General features: G+C 36.6%; 2 protein-coding genes across 14 annotated transcripts in view; one reads left to right on the top strand and one right to left on the bottom strand.

Annotated features, from left to right (window-relative positions):
* CPQ (carboxypeptidase Q) overlaps window positions 1-16,968 on the bottom strand; it is a 491,970-nt gene that overhangs the window by 8,721 nt on the left and 466,281 nt on the right. The gene's annotated exons all lie outside the window — the stretch shown is intronic.
* Window positions 1-16,968, top strand: part of TSPYL5 (TSPY like 5) — a 329,325-nt gene that overhangs the window by 148,527 nt on the left and 163,830 nt on the right. The window contains exon 2 of one of the 2 annotated variants that reach the window (XM_065519463.2): window positions 145-1,937. The exons of the other annotated variant lie outside the window; for it this stretch is intronic. The gene's annotated coding sequence lies outside the window, so the exon portion shown is untranslated. Of the gene's footprint in view, window positions 1-144; window positions 1,938-16,968 lie in introns of those variants that run through there. 2 annotated transcript variants of the gene reach the window in all.

The raw sequence follows: 16,968 nt of genomic DNA, 5'->3' as shown, positions 1-16,968 counted from the left end.
CAGTAATAAGTGGTAGAAATAGGATTCAAACCCATGTGTCTCTGATCTGAAATCCATGCTCTGTACCTTCTCTCACTGCCCTATCCCAGTAAATGTGTCTTTTCTGCAGTGGGAAACCATTTGTATGAATTGCTTTGTTTGCAGCTCTGATCTTCCACCCCTATTCTACTTGATGACAAGGAGATGGAAACTTGGGTTGGAGGTATCCTGGACCATGAAATACAGTAAAGACTTGAATTACATTCACACAGTGGGCAGAAGATGAATGGCAGCCCTACTTGATGTTGAGCCCGTCGCTCTGGCCAGGCCACACTCTGCAGGCCTGAAAGTCCTCCTGGGACTTCCTGACCATTCAATCTAAAGTCCACCCCTCCATGTGGTCACTCATTTTCTCCCTTACCTTGATGCTGCTTCTTGTTTTCTTTTTCATAGCACTATTTAGCAGCTGAAACAATATTATCATGGTTTTTTTATTTGTTGTCTGTCTTTTCTGCTAGAATGTAAGCTCCTTAAGAGCAGGGGCTTTTTCATCCCAATCCTCAATGCCTGGCACATAGTGGGTGCTTAACAAATATTTGTTGAATCACTAAATGGGTAAATGAAAAAAATTATTAACGTGTAATGGGACAAAAGCAGAAATAAAGATTGACTCCATCCTTCTTTTCTGCAGCAACTTACGGTAAGTCAGTCCCACTTTCTGGGGCTTCTACTCTCAGCTTCTGCCTTGGAGAATGACAAGCCAGTACTCCTTACCAAAACCATGTAAACATATAGCAGTATACAAGTTGAGATCCAAACACTATTATGTACTACTCAGAATGTTCTTATACCTTTCTCCACTCTTACAAAAATTATTCATGACTTAAAAATAAAGCAAAAAGGTAGGCAGTACATTCTTTCAATGTCATTCCAGGGCCAAGTTCACTCAAAGATTATTTATTAGAATCTACTTATTTTGACTCACTGCTTACTGTTGATTAAAGGCTCCAGATTTAGTGAAGTTACATGTTAACTTACAGATGTCTAAAAGAGATGAAAATGAATTTTGTCCCATAGAACAGATATCTCAAAAGTTACTGTTTATTGGCTTCTAAGACATTAACCAGTTTTTATCTAACCCAGCAATTTTATCCTAATATATATTTATTAAGTTGCATAGACTTGGTTTTTCAAATGCTCTTTAAATTTGTTTAACATCTTACTGATATTCTCATTAATTAATGATTGAATAAAATTTTTGAAATGTATGAGATTCATGATTTTATCATCTAGAAAACTGTATTACTTTACCACCACCCACCTAACAAACTCTAAAAGAACAATCACATTCATATGTTTCTTGCAAAAGTTAAATGGCTCACAAAGTTCCCATCCGTGATTTTATACACATACTCTAATGATCAAGAGCACTGAACAAACTGATCACCAATGTAAGCGCTGGCCTTCAGGTAGAAAGTGTGCCTTCCCTCTGTATGTAGTTCATGGTCTCTAGGTATGAGGAGTATTGGGGGAAAATAAATATACATTACATATATGTATTTACATGTGCAAAAATATAAATATATATGTATATATGGAGAGACAGAAAGAGTATATATAGGTATATATGTGTGCATGTGTCTGTATGTGTATAAAATGCAGCTCTTCTTCAATACCTACCTATACTCCTTAATATCCTCTATTTCTCTTTTGACCCACCTCACACCCTCCACATGACTCTAGGTTCATTATCTTTGAGTTTATAATTTTCTGTGTGTGCAGGTGTGTCAAAAACATTTATAGTGATAAAGAAACATCCACACCTCCTTACCATTCTATTTTGAATTGTACTCATGTTTATATATCAGGCTCAGTTGATTGTTTTCACCTTTGTCTATATAGAATTTACTGCCCACTCTCTTTTCATGGTCTGACGTCAATAAAGTTCTTCCTTCACCTATCTGAGCCAGCGTGACTCCTTGTAAATGCCTTTCTGCAGTTCTCTCCACACCTGGGGAATGATGCTCACTGAGAAAACATCATTAAAAATTGTTTCTGACAGAGCACACCATGAGAACATTCAGTGCATATGGGTTTTCAAACCTGAAAACACTCTAAAGATTATTTCCAGTGTAGAGTTTATAATGAAAGCTTTAAAATAATCATGCTTTAGTATAATCATGTTCAAATGGACAGATTTTTGATAGCTGGCTACAAACACAAGGAGGTTATAAAGCCACAGTGCAGTGGAAGTCAGGTTTTAGCAGAGACGACATTTGAACTTAAACATCTTCCCCACCTCTTCATGCCCACCGCTCATTATGTTGGCAAAGCAGAAACAAGGGAATTAGACAAGTGGGAAGCATTACATGAAAATGCTGTTTCTGATCAAATTCCCATCTGAAATTGGAATAGTTTAGCAGGACTGTTTGGCAGGACTGCTGCACGGATGCCCAGGTGACACAATGGAGCTGGAGTCCCAATTTTGTCAGCCATTGTTAATGCTTATGGTATTGGAGGCCAACTGGTTCACAGTAATATGAGAGAGGTCACAAGGGAGAATCCACACACCCCTGACCAGTGGTTTTCACTTCCACATGGCCAAGCTGAGGAATTTATAACATCTACATGTTATCATAGAGCACTTAAGCACGAAGAGTCTAGGAAAAAAGAAACCCTGGCTTTATAAGAAGTCTTGACTACCTAATTCTTTACAACCTTTAAAAAGGTTTAAAAATTATAGGCAAGAAAAAGAGGATATTTTACCTATTCAAACTTGGATGAAACTATACTAATAATCAAAAAGGTTGAGTTTCCTTGAGATTGAAGGGAATGTTTTGCTGTGAATGGGAAACTAACTGGATATGAGACAAAAAACAGAAGCAACAGGTGTTTCTCTATAAGCAGGTCCACTTGTGGACTGGTATTATTATTTGGAATTGGAATCAGTCTTGGGAACCTATAAAGGTCCTTCCAGTTATAAGATGCTGTTAATTTCCCCTCTTCTTCCCAACAAGTAGGGCAGGCTAAAATTGTTCTTTTAAAGGACTCTAGTATAAATTCATAGTGATTAAGTGATATTGAGAAATAAAATTATTTTAGAGAGGGTGTGCCCAACAATTTTAGGGGTGATGTCAAAGTGGCAGCGGCCCTCCACAAAATGCCTCTAGGGGCCGCTGTCAGCAGTAGAATTATAGCTAGAGGGACCAAGAATCTGAACCAAAATGGGCTTTTTTCATTTCCAGATATCATAGTGTCAAGGGCACAAGAAACTCTACCATGGATAATAGTAGGTAAACATATAAAAAAGTCTCACTACTAGAAAAATCCTATCTGAAAATGTGTATTAAATATAAGCTTAAATGCTAATGAATAATATGTATCATGTTCAGAAAAATGAAGACGGTGTCAAATGAATTTCTTTAGAGGCAGCTCTGGCCAATGAAGAAAATTGATCTGAGTGTGAGAGCCTTTGGATTCCTTTATATTTTCCATATTTGCTTATTTGTCAGACAGTATGGATTTATCCAAAATAAGTGTGCCTATGCTTTTGTGTAAGGCAATTGGTTACAAAAAAGATGACAACTACTTGGCTGATGCTACAAAATATTAGTGAGGTTTTTCCCAAACCAGGTTCTAAGGGAAGAACCACAAGGAAGACAAAAACAAGGCGAATTATCCTTGCTTCAAACCATAATCCTTGAAGATGAAACACAGTTAGAAGTTGACAACAGTGAAAAATCAGGTGAATGTTACCTAAATGTTCTAATATGCTTTCATTTTATTTATGCAAGTAGGCTTTTCTTTCCTGGTCACCTGGCAGTGTCCCATTTGGCAGCTCAATACAGCCTCTTTAACTGACTACCTGATGAAGAGATGCAAATATTTTTTTTTTTTTGACACAAAACCGTCTAAAATATAACCTACTGAAAATCATTATGCAGTAAGGGAATGAATGAGCAAACCATGAAAAGCTTTGTGAATTCCAAAACAAAGGGAAACAAATGTGTAAGCAGCAGCCTGGGAAATGAATATGCTCTTCATGCAAATACACTTCACTTAAAGTACAAGGTTGATTCAAGGAATATCCACTAAATGCCAACGCTCAGGGAAACATCCTGACCCAAAGAAATTCATTTATAGGGAATCTACAAAGCTGAGGGGCAAATTTAGCATTTAAAGTTAGCTAAATTCCCACTGCTGTTTGTGGTTGACCCTCATTAATGTAATTTTTTAGGACACTCCTTATGATGAAGAAACAGTGATTATTCTCAGTAGCCACACAAAATATAATTAAAGTACATTTGACCAATGCTTCTCTGGTGAGATAAACTGCAATTTACACATTTTTGTGAAAAAAACAGCTGATGATGATAAAGGAAGCTAATGCTACTTTGTGGGGTAACATGCCATTAGCTGTTTCATCATTTATACTCAAACTCCAGAATTATGGGCAAGGTAAACGATGCTTGAGATTTGCTGCTGCAGATCCTGAAATAGTTTCCAGTGACAAGTTTATAAATCACACCAGGAGTCCTGCTGTTTCACCTCCTGAGTCATTTTTCTCTAAAGCCTTTAGAATTCTTGACAAAAGGTGGGGAGGAAAGTGTGCTGTCCTTTACTAATTAAACCGGTAAAAAGGCCTCATGATGGAGGACATGGAACATGAAACATGAATTATTTCTTATTTAATAATTTCATATAGCTGAGAAATAGTCACCCAGCTGCTGTAAAGAGGTTAAATGACTACTCGATGATCACAGTTAGGTTTACAGTGTATCAACCTTTCACTCATTTTTGTATACATAGCAGGGCAGAGGCTAATGTAGTGAGACTTGCGTAGAAGGATTTTGGAAAGGGCATCATATTCATTCATCTTATATCTACTCAGCTCCCACAAAGTGCCAAGTATCTTGCTAGGCCCTGGAGAAACAGTGGTGGGCATAATTTCCGTGCCTGCTTTCACAGAACTTTCAATCTAGGGGAGTACATCTGTGGAAATGAGGTTGACTGGAATATAAAAGAGCACAGCTAAAAACTACTTGAGATTCTGCAGATAAAGCTTAACAAGAAAAAAGCCTCATTTTCCCTAAGTTCCTGATTGGAATGCAGTGGAGATTGTTTATGGATATGTTAGTGGATGGCACAGGCTGTTTCGCTGTGAGCATGGTACAGAGATTGGGAAATAGCATTCCTACTTTTTGTCTCTGGAGGAAATGATATATGGTTTAATGATGAAACATGTAACAAAATCATAACCACAATCATAGCCAGGATTTACTAAGTACTTTCTATGAGCCTGTACTAAACACTTACAGGTATGATCTTATCAGAGCCTCACAATGATTCTATAATTATTATTATCCTCATTTTACAGATGAGTAAACTTTGGCTTTAAGGTAATGATGATGATTATAAGCAAAAGAGTCTGGTGAGAGGATGTGTAGGCCGTTTTACTTGGTTCTGAATTCGTATTTACTCATCTTAGGGAGAAGACCACAGGAGTGGGGAGTCGTGGCCCCAGAGTGGAGTGAGAGGGCAATTCCGTGAAGCTGCCATCCTCAGATGGCCCCTGCCCGCACCAGCACCCATCTCTTCTTTCCAGGGAACTTCTCATATGAATATGTGCTTTTTGAAATCCCTTTTATTAGATTTCCTGTCTCATTTGTAAATTTCCAAAATGATATCTTTCTCTTTCTTCTGATTCAGCCCCACGTGCCTGGTGACAGACATCTAACCACTCTGCTGGTTTAGTAGTGAATCCCACTCTGTCTGTGGTGGGTAGGTTGTCAGAATAGCTACTGACCTTCCTAATATTTAGACTCACGTCCCCCTGGAGAAATGTCTCCTCCCCTTGGAAGTTTTCTTTTCGCATAATCAGGACTGGGAGAGAACTTCTCTAGTCCAACCATCATCTAATGTTTAAATCACTTCATAATATCCCTAATATGTGGCTGTTGAGCCTTTTCTTGAATATCTCTACTAATAGGAAAAGCAGCGCTTTCCACAGTCGTCCATCTCAATTGCTCTCCAGGCATGCATTCATTCAACTTATAACTACGTTCGTAAAAGGAGCTAAGGAGAAAGTTTTAAGCAAAGGACTGTGATAGTTGGGCTAAGCACCCAACCTTAAGGAGGCCCAAATAGGACAGCTAGGACTTACACACCAGGAACAAATCATGAGATCCAAAGTGAGAGCTCAGAAGACAGAGAGGTCAGCTCCTATTGTGATGCCCAATCAGATCAAAACAACCCATGCCAATTTCCTAATTCTCTGAGTGACTGAAGGAATTCATAGTGCTGCAACACCTTGGAAAAGAGCTGGATAACAGTAAGTGCTAATATTGCTTCTATCATGAACAACAAAATACTTAGCTGCTTTTTATGCAAAATTTGAATAGAATAGAAAATACTCATTCTAAGTGTACATTTGACAAGTTTTGACAAACGAACACACTTGTGTAACTACCACAGCAATAAGATGCGAAACATTTCCATCACTCCTAAAAGTTCACTCATGGCCCTTTTCAGTCCATTCTTTCCCATCCCCGTCTCAGGCAACCGTTGGTTTGATTCCTGTCACTATGGATTAGGCTTGCCTTTCCTGTACTTTTACATGAGAGGAATCATACAGTGTGATCTCTTGTGTCTAGCTTCCTTTGCTCAGCATAATGATTTGGGAATTCATCCACATTGTTGCATAGTTTGTTTATTTTGGACATTTTAGTGAGTGTTAGCAATGTCTTGTCTTGGTTTTAATTTGTATTTCTTTTTCTTTTCTTTTTTTTTTTTTGGGACGGAGTCTCGCTCTGTCATCCAGGCTGGAGTGCAGTGGCGCAATCTCGGCTCACTGCAGCCTTCACTTCCCAGGTTCAAGTGATTCCTGTGCCTCAGCCTCCTGAGTAGCTGGGACTACAGGTGCGTGCCACCACGCCTGGCTAATTTTTGTATTTTTTGTAGAGTGCCACCACACCTGGCTAATTTTTGTATTTTTTGTAGGGTTGGGGTTTCACCATGTTGGCCAGGCTGGTCTCAAACTCCTGACCTCAAGTGATCTGCTGGCCTTGGCCTCCCAAAGTGCTGGGATTACAGGTGTGAGCCACCACACCTAGACTTAATTTGTATTTCAGTGATGACTAATGATCTCAAACACCTTTTCATGTACTTATTGGGGATTGGTGTATCTTCTTTGTGAAATGTTTGTTAAAATATTTTGCTCATTTTTTCTTAAGTTGTTAGTCTCCTTTTAATTGAGTTGTAATAATTACAAGTTCTTTGTCAGATGTATGCACTGTATTTTCTCCTCTGTGGTTTGCCTTTCATTTTCTTAATGGTGTCTTCCAAAGAGTGGAAATTTTACTTTTGACGCTGTCCAATTTATCAATTTCTTTAAGTGGTTAGTTCCTTTAGTAATCTAAGAAATGTTTGTCTAACCTGAGGTCAAAAGATTTTTCTCCTATATTTTCTTCTATAATTATCATAGTTTAAGATTTTACATTTAGGTTTATGATCCATTTTGAGTTAATTTTTGTGCAGGGTATGAAGTAAGGGCTAAGGTTCATTTTTTTCCCCTTAAGGATATCTGTTTTAACACTATTTGTTGTAAAGACTATCCTTTTCCCATTGAATAACCTTGTACTTTTGTAAAAAATTAGGTGACCATATATGCACATACCTATGCTATTCCACTGATCTGTCTATTCTTATGCCAATATGCCAATACCACATGACTTTGATTATTGTAGGTGAATGGAAAGTTTTTGAAATCAGAGTAAGCCCTCAAACTTTTTTTCTCCTTTTTCAAAATTTGTCTTTCATTTATTTAAGTCTGCTTAAAAATCTCCTAATTTTACTTTACTTTAATTTTACTTTACTCCTAAGTGTACTTTACTAAAATTATTATTGAGTAGTTCATGTTCTTTGATGTTATTTTAAAAATATTATTTGCTAGTTGTTATTATACATACATAAACTTTAGTTTTATATATTGTGAAGTTTGCCAAGTTTACTTCTTACTTCTAGTAGCATATGTTTGTAGTTTTCTTAGGATTTTCTATGTACTGTGAAAGTTATCAGAATAAAAATGAAGCCATAAATGTTATGAAAACCCTAACAAATACAGCTAGGGAAGGTCATGAAGAGAAGGTTCTCATGCTTGCATGCCTGATAACAAAAAAGACTGCTAAAACCACAACTTTGCACAAGGACCATCGACTTTGCATAAAACTTACTTCTGTAAGTACACCTGCCCAGCAGCTACCTGTCCAACCTCAGAAGGTGTCACTCTTGTTATTTTTTCTTAATTTTTTTTTAAATTATAGGTTTAGTGGGTACAAGTGCAGAAGATGTGTATATATTGTGCAGTTATGAGGTCTGGGCTTTTAGTGCACCCATCACACCCTTCTTATTTATCTCTGTAGTCAAGGGTAATTATTGCAAAACAATTATGTAATCTTCCTCATTTTTTCCTTGAAAAAGCTTTGTCTTCTTTATCTCCCTGAATACACACATAGTTTACTATGGCATACATATTTCCATTGTAATGCTCTATTCCCAGATAAACATCTTTGTTTCACAGAGCCTCTCTCTTTTAGTTATTTAGGTTGACAGTATACAATCCTGTTGTTTATTCATAATAATAATTTCACTACTTCCTTTGCAATCTGTAATCTTTCATTTCTTTGTCTTGTCTAATTATACTAGTTGGGACTTGCAATATGATATTTAAATAGAAGTGGTGAGAATGAGAATCTTTGTCTTATTCCTCATCGTAGGAGGAAAGCATTCAATCTTTCATAATTAAGCTGAAGATTTGGCATCACTGCCTTTTAACAGTTTGAGGAAGCTGTTACTATTCCTAATTTTCCAAAAGTCATTATTATGAATGGCTGTTGAATTTTGTGCAATGCTTTTTATGCACCTCCTGAAATGATCATATGCTTTCCTTTATTATGTTAATGTGGTAAATTATATTGATTGATTTAAAAATATTAAACCAACCTTAAATTCCTAAGATAAATGCCACTCGAACATAGTATATTATCCAGTTTACATATTGCTGAATTTAATTTGCTTATATTTTGTTAAGAATTTTTGTGTCTACATTCATGAAGGATATTGGTCTACAGTTTTCTTACAAATATCTTTGGTTTTGATATCAGTGTCATATACAGCTTATACAATGAGTTGGGAAGTATTTACCTCTTTGTTTTCTTAAAGTTTGTATAGTCGTGTTATTATTTATCCTTTAAATGTTTGACAGAATTAATTAGGGAACTACATGGGCCTGGGGTTTTCTTTGAGTAAAGGCTTTTGCTTATGAATTCAATTCATTTAATGTATAGGGGTATTTAGGTTTTTTATTTCTTCTTGAATCAGTATTAGTAATTAGTCTTTTAAGGAATTTATGCATGTCATCTGCGTTGTTGAATTTTTTGGTATATGTTTGTTCATTAGAGTCCTTTTGTGTCCTTTTAACAACGTGTATGTAGTCATGTGTCCTGTTTCACACCTGAGATTGCCAATTTGCATCTTCTCTTTTTTCTTGACCAGTCTGATAGTTCATCAGTTTTATAGTTTTGTTTCATAAAGTCAGTTTTAAAATTCATTGATTTTTCTTTATTATTTATTATTTTCTATTTCATTGATTTCTAGTTTTTTCTACTTAAGGTTAATATTTTTGTTGTTGTTAGCTTCTTAATGTGGAAGCTAGATCACTGATTTTAGAACTTTCTTCTTTTCTAACATAAGCATTTAGTCTACACATTTCCATCTAAGCATTGCTTTAGCTTCATCCCATACACTTGGATATATTGTGTTTTTATTATCAATAAGGTTCAAATAACTTCTAGTTTCCTGGTGATTTCTTCTTTGATCTATGGCTTATTTAGAAGTGTGATATTTAATTTCCAAGTATTTGGGAATTTTCTTGATATCTTAATGCTTTTGACTTCTTACCCAATTCCATGGTGGTCAACAAACAGACCTCATATAATTTTAATCCTTTTAAATTTGTTGAGATGCTTTTATGACCCAGCATATAGTCTATCATGGTGAATATCCCATGTGAAAAGAATGTACACCATGTTGTTGTTGAATGCAGTATTCTGTAATATCAATTTGATCAATTTAATTGATAGTATTGTTTGAATCTTCCATATCCAGACTTTCCAGCTACTTGTTCTAACAACTGCTGAGAAGTGTTGAAATTTCCAGCCACAACTATAGATGTGTGTATTCTTTGAATTCTGTCAGTTTTTTCTTCATGTAGTTTTCAAAGCTTGTAATTGAGTGGATTTACTTTGTATTTATTTATTTATTTATTTATTTATTTATTTATTTATTTGAGACAGAGTCTTGCTCTGTCGCCCAGGCTGGAGTGCAATGGTGCAATCTTGGCTCCCTACAACCTCCACCTCCCCGGCTCAAACGATTCTCCTGCCTCAGTCTCCAGAGCACCTGGGATTACAAGTACCTGCCACCACGCCCAGCTAATTTTTGTTTTTTTGGTAGAGATGGGGTTTCACCATGTTGGCCAGCTGGTCTTAAACTCCTGACCTTGTGATCCGCCCACTTTGGCAAGTGAATTTACTTTTAAGATCACTGTGTCTTATTGATGAATAGATTATTTTACCATTATAAAATGTCTCTCCTCCTCTCTAATAATGTTCTCTATTTTGAGCCAACTTTTTCAGATAGTACAATTATGATAGCCTTCACGTATACAGAATTTGCTGTATCTCTTTTTCTATCCATTTATATCTAACCTAGCTATTTTTATATTTAAAATGTGTTTTTTTGTGAATAGCATATAACTGAATCTTGCTTTTTAAATTCAGTTTGATGATTTCTGTCTTTTAATGGGGTGTGGTTAGTCTATTTATGCCTAATGTAATTACTGGTACATTGAGTTTGTCTATTATATCATCTTGATTTTTTTGTACTTTATTCTTTATTCCTTTGTTCTTTCACTGTTCCTTTCTTCCTTTCATTTCATATGAGGTTTTTCATTTCAAATTCCATCTCATCTTTTCTATGGCTTATTGGCTATACCATTTTTAAAAAATGGTTGCTCTAGCATTTACAATATGCATTTTAATTTATCACAGTCTTCATTCGATATGTATTTCATATATTTAAGGATTCTACAATAGTATACTTCCACTTACTCTCTTTTTTCTTTTATGGTGTTATCGTACATTTTTTCCTAATATATCATTGTATCTTTATTATTTTTTATTTGAACAGTCCATTTACTTTTAAAGATATTTTAAAAACAAAAATGCCTTTTATATTTACTCACTATGCTATGTTATGTTATGTCATGTTATGTTACGTTACGTTATGTTATTGAGACAGAGTTTCACTCTGTTGCCCAGGCTGGAGTGCAGTGGCAAGTGCAGTGGCTTGATATCGGCTCACTGAAACTTCTGCCTCCTGGGTTCAAGGGATTCTCCTGCCTCAGGCTCTTGAGAAGCTGGGATTACAGGGGCACACCACCATGCCCAGCTAATTTATGTATCTTTAGTAGAGATGGGGTTTCAGCACGTTGGTCAGGTTGTTCTCAAACTCCTGACCTCAATGATCTGCCTGCCTTGGCCTCCCAAAGTGCTGGGATTACAGGCATAAGCCACCACGTCCAACTTACTTATTTATTAATTTAGAAACTTTCTCTTTTGTGCAAATCTGAGTTCTCATTATTTTATTTTGACTTGATAAATTCCTTTTGACATTTCTTATAGTGGTGAAAAATTTGCTCATCAAATTTTGTCTAAAAAATTCTTAATTTCATCCTCATTTTTGAGGAATATTTTTGTTGATTATAGAATTCTAGGTAGGCAGATTTTTGTTTATGCACTTTAAAGATGTCACCCATTGTCTTCTACAAGACATTGCATTTTCTCACAAAAACATCAGTAATTATTCTTTTTTTTTTTTTTTTTTGAGACAGAGTCTCGCTCAGTCGCCCAGGCTGGAGTGCAGTGGCCGGATCTCGGCTCACTGCAAGCTCCGCCTCCCGGGTTTACGCCATTTTCCTGCCTCAGCCTCCCGAGTAGCTGGGACTACAGGCGCCCGCCACCTTGCCCGGATAGTTTTTTTTTTTGTATTTTTTAGTAGAGACGGGGTTTCACCGTGTTAGCCAGGATGGTCTCGATCTCCTGACCTCATGATCCACCCGTCTCGGCCTCCCAAAGTGCTGGGATTACAGGCTTGAGCCACCGCGCCCGGCCAGTAATTATTCTTATCTTTTTCTTTTTTATATAATGTGTTTCGACTCTCTGGAGGCTTTAAATTTTTTTGTATTGCTGCTTTCTGCCTAGTTGATTGTAATGATTTTTTTGTCATTTATCATGCCTGAGTTTTATTGAATTTCTTGGATATGTCAGTTTATAGTTGTTATTACATTTGGAAAAATTGTAGTCATTAATTCCTCAGGTTTTTTTTGCCATTACCCTGACATTTTCTGGGACTTTATTTACATATATGTTAGTCTGCTTGATGTCCCACAGGTCATGGAGACTCTGTTCATTTTTATTTAAAAATGAGACTATTCTTAATTTTATAAGAGCCTTTTTATCTTCAGCCTCATTTTATCTTCAGTTTGAATTGCTTCTATTACTATCTTTTTGAGTTCATGTATCTTTTATTTGGCAGTATCTAATCTACTATGAGCCCATAAGGTGAATTTTTTATTTCATATATTGTATTTTTCAGTTATAGAATTACATTTGATTCCTTTTCTACAGTTTCCATTTCTCTTTTCATTATGTTTTTGATTTCTCTTAAATCTTTGAATATGTGTATAATAGTTGCTTATAGTCCCTGTCTACAAATGTCATCATCACCATCATTTCTGGGTCTGCTTCTCTCCAGTGGGTATTTTAGTTGTGGGTCATATTTTCTTGCTTCTTCACATGTCTAGTAATTGTTGATTGAATGGTAGATATAATAAATTTTACATGTTGAGTGTCTAGATTTTCTTGTTTTCCTTTAAACAGTGTTGGCTATTATTTTGGCAGCTCTAGAGGTACTTGATCCTTATCACGTTTTGTTTTTAAGTTTTACCAGAGTGTGTCTAAAGTAATTTTGATTCTAGGGCTAGTTTCACCTTACTATTAAACCAAGGCCTTTCTAGGGTCTCTGTTGAATTTACTACATACCCAACAAGTTCTTTCCACTTTGGCTCATCAGAACTGAAATTTTTCCCAGCCCTGTGGGCTCCGGGAGGTGTTAAGCCTCCAGCTCCCAGATAGCTGAGTCTTGTGAAATTTTACCAAGTGCATGCTCAGTGTGATATCTGGCTAAGGACTGAAGGGGAGCCTTATGCAGATATTTGGAGTTATTTTTCTGTTTAATTCCTTCCTCTCTGGCTCTCTATCTATTATACAAAACACAGCTGCCTCAGACTCTCTGAACTCTAATCTTGTCTCTGAAATTTAATGAGACCACTATGCTATGATGGGTTTCTCCATCCTGTTCCATGGCCCCCAATATGCCTCCAGACAGAAAACTGATAGTAGGGGTCATATTTTGTTTTCTTTATCTCAGGGATCACAGCCCTCACCTTCCTGTTGTCCAAGGTATGAAATTAGTTGTTTGATATATTTTGTCCGGATTTCCTTTTTTCTTTCATTTTATGGCAAAGGACAAGTCCCAAACCAGTTTTTCTTTAATGGCCTGAGGCAGAAATTCTTATTAGTTTCTTGAAGGTAGAACACATGTTATGTATTGCTCTTGCTCCTACATTTCAGCACCTGACAGTTGCTTTACTTGTCAATATGGCACTGTGACTAGTAGCAAATTTGTAAAGCCAGTGTCACTGAGTTTGACTATTGACTCTGAATATAGCAGCTTGTGACATGGAGTAGGATATTTTACTTCTCTGTGCCTTAATCTTTTCATCTGTAATACAGAAATGAAAATAATTGTACCTGCCTTTTAGGTTTTAGCTTCAATGAGTTAGTGCCTGAGATGGTAATGCTCAATATGGTACATACTGTCAATATCATTATTACTCATCATCAAAAGGCCAGTTAGCTTATTTCTGTATGACTGATCCTTTTATTAAAAATCTCATGCAGATAATTAGAGCAAGTTAGTTAATAAAATCTCATATTGTTTCATTGTTATTTTAAAGAATCTTGTATCCTGTCTTTCCCTGTCAATCATAAGTACCAAGGAACATTAAGCTCCTAAACTGAGAACAGAAGACTTTGACCAAAGCCACATCGTAAGATCTAAGGGGATTATAAGCGCACTCTATTCTTCATCTTTCCATCCAGGTTAGCAGTGAAAAAGTATATGTGTACTGGATTTCTAACAATGAGATTTTACTGGAACTGTATTGTGGCAATAGATCAGTAAAGGAATGTGGCAGTGAATAAGCTTGTAAAGTGAAGAATCATTTTATAGAGCAAATGATTGCCCACTAATTTATCTACGCCATAAATCTGGAGTTGGGTATAGAGGGTCTACAAATGGACTGCACCTGGGCCGAGGTAACTTTCAGAGGCCGGCCTTAGCCTCCTTATGTGGCTGCTTTCAGCCACGTGAAGAGCTGCTCCTTTAGGGAGATCCTCCCTGGAGGTTTGAGGGGATTCTTGGGGAAAAAGGAGGTCCCATTATTTATACGTGTTAGACAAAGTTTTGTTGATTACTTGTATATGTGCTTAATCAGCCTGGATATCAGTCATGTGTCCAAGAATCAAATATAAATTCAAGTTTTAATGAAAACAAGTATCTTTGGTATTTGCTCTGTAAACCAGCTCATGTGCTACCACCACGACTGTTCTGTCTCGTCCCTCCTCATGTGCCCAGAAGGCCCCTCTGTCTTGATCATGGACTAAAATGGCCAGCTGCCAGGTGACCTCAGCAGAGATGTTGGCATGATCTGAAGTTCATGTCTTGTAAATGTTAATGACAGTCTTCAGAGGATAAAGGGATAAAGAAACAATTAAAACTCACTCCTGACTGGGTACTGTGATTAAATTAGATTCTGGTGCAGTATCCTAGCTTTTGATGTAGTGTCACGACGTAGGGGTCTGCATGCTATCACTGATCTAAGTAATCCCCCACTGATGTACATGAGGGAACTAATTTCAGAGAATAATAATAACACATCAGTCATCATTTCTGAGTCATCTAACAGTATCCACTTTATGAGTAATACTTTGAATTTAAATCATCTTTCCTCTAGAAGAGATCAATGCTTTTGTTTTCTTATCTATCTTAACGACATTTCTGTGAGGAAAGAAGGGGCTGGATTTGTTTCTCTATTTTTTTTTTTTTCAGTGTGAGAAACAGAATCAGAAACAGTAAATCCTTAACCTGAGATCACATAGTGACACAGAACCTAAAAGAATCGTGGATCTTGGATTATAATTTTTTTTTTTTTGAGATGGAGTCTCACTCTTGTCATCCATTCTGGAGTGCAGTGGCGCCATCTCAGCTCACTGTAAACTCCGTCTCCTGGGTTCAAGTGATTCTCCTGTCTCAGCCTCCAGAGTAGCTGGGATTACAGACACCTATCACCATGCCCAGCTAATTTCTGTATTTTTAGTAGAATCAGGGTTTCACCATGTTGGTCAGGCTGGTCTTTAACTCCTGACCTCAGGTGATCCACCCTCCTTGGCCTGCCAAAGTGCTGAGATTACAGGTGTGAGCTACCACGTCTGGTCTGGGGCTACCAATCTTACATTTCAGGGTCAGAGACTAAATATTTTAGGTTTAGTGAACCATACAGTCTCTGTTGCAAAACAATCACTCAACTCTGCATTGTTGCATGAAAGCAATCATAGAGTATGCAAATGTAAATGAACAAGCATGGCTGGTCATGAGGACTGGAGATATTATACACATATATATTATGTTATATATGTACATGTTGTTATGTGTGTATATATGCTATATATAGCACATATGTATGTGTACCTATATATAACATATATACACACATGTACAATTTTTTTCCTTGAAAAACAGGCAATGAGCCAGATTTAATCCAAAAGCAACAGTTTGCCAACCCTTGTACTAAATCAGACACATGCTAAATGCTACCTCAAGCTGTGAGGTCCATTACATGACAGCAGGATGTGACATTTGTACATGCTTCCTACATTATCACTTGATCTTCACAAGAACCCTGCTATGTAGGTTTTTAATGACTTTCCATTTTATATATAAGGAAGCTAAAGGGTTAACTCACTTGTCCTAAACAACATTGTTGTAATGAAGTATGAAAACTATAGCATGAGTCTCTTGGCTTTTAATATTTCTCCTCTGCTAGCTGTTCCATGGGAAATTCCTACCTATGCTTTCATTTTCACAGAAAGAAATCCAAGGACCTAGGGAGGCTGAATTGATTTCTCTGGGGTTAGTGACCTATTACGGACTGAGCCAGGACTAGAATCACCATCTGGTGGCTGCCAGGCTGGTCTTAGATCCTTTCACATCATTGTGAACATTTTCCAGAAAAAAAGGCATAAGTAGATAAAATAATAGTATTCCACTGTAGTTCATTCTTTCAACTTCCTTACATTATACTATTTTATAAATGATCTCTTTGATGGTACCAAAAAGGTACCTCAATACTAAATAAATGATTTGTGATTCACTTTATCTTTTTGACTCCCTAATTTTCAAATTCCAACCTGGCTTATAAAATTCTTATTGGCATACTGCATGACCTTTTCTGTAATTTTATTCTTTAATGCAGTCTGAAGATAACAACTTCAACCATAGAACTGAATTATCTTTTCCAATCCAGGGAATGTGTGAATCAGAAGGAAAACAAATTGATAAAGAGGTCTCCTTGGCTTTAACTGGCACTTTAAAATGAGTATACAGAAATCATCATGGGCTGGGCACGGTGGCTCATGCCTGTAATCCTAGCACTTTGGGAAGCTAGGTTTCTTTGAATTTAAATCATCAAGACAGGATAATTGCTTGAGACTGGAAGTTTGAGACCAGCCTGGGCAACATGACGAGACC

Source organism: Macaca fascicularis, chromosome 8, assembly GCF_037993035.2.
Source record: "Macaca fascicularis isolate 582-1 chromosome 8, T2T-MFA8v1.1".
NCBI classification, from domain to species: domain Eukaryota; kingdom Metazoa; phylum Chordata; class Mammalia; order Primates; family Cercopithecidae; genus Macaca; species Macaca fascicularis.
This window is presented reverse-complemented; position numbering and strand designations above follow the sequence as displayed.